The following is an 806-nucleotide window of genomic DNA, read 5'->3' on the forward strand; positions in this document are numbered from 1 at the left end:
GAAGATGACAGAAGATAGAGAAAAGAAAATTTCTCAGAAATGAAATATTCTTTCCTATTGATGCTTGACTATTTCTCCAATAAAACAATTTTTTAGTTCAAAAGTCTTTTGCCATTTAATAGCGTCTAAGTGTATTTCCTTTTCAAATTTGATCCTCGTAAGTCATTTACATGAATATATATGCACACGCCATTAATCAAATACAAGTTAATATTAACTATTCAAAAATATAAAGTCAATATCCAGTTTAATAAGACTGAGAATGGATAGGCTAGAGTAGGGTTTAGAACCTCCCATAACTTTATCTGCGAGTTAAAAATTTTATTAAAATTCTACCATATTCTATTTGTGGGTTGAGAATCTCTCAACTTAATCCTATCCGCATTCTAAAATTCTAAACCCTATCCTACCATATTCTACCTGCAGAAATATCAAATTTTTTCAAAGTAAATATAAAATTCAATTATTTCGAATTTTATACATATTAATAACATAAAAAATAAAAAACTAAGACTCTAAATTATTAAATTAACTAACCGTACCCTAAATTCGTACCCTATCCTACCCGCAGAAATACTCGGACCCTACCCTACCCTACCCGTAACGAGTCGGGTAGGGTACCCTACCCGAACGGGTTGAACTGGGTTGGATATGAATTGCCAACCCTACGGTTTAGTCTCTGCAATGATTTTTTTGAAGAACTACCAGACTTCTAATAAAAAAAAATATCTTTTTTAGTCTTTAATTTTTATTTTTATAGGATTGATTAGTCTTTATATTAATAATAAAAAATATTGATAAAAGAA

Source organism: Arachis ipaensis, chromosome B07 (assembly GCF_000816755.2).
Source record: "Arachis ipaensis cultivar K30076 chromosome B07, Araip1.1, whole genome shotgun sequence".
Taxonomy (NCBI): Eukaryota; Viridiplantae; Streptophyta; class Magnoliopsida; order Fabales; family Fabaceae; genus Arachis; species Arachis ipaensis.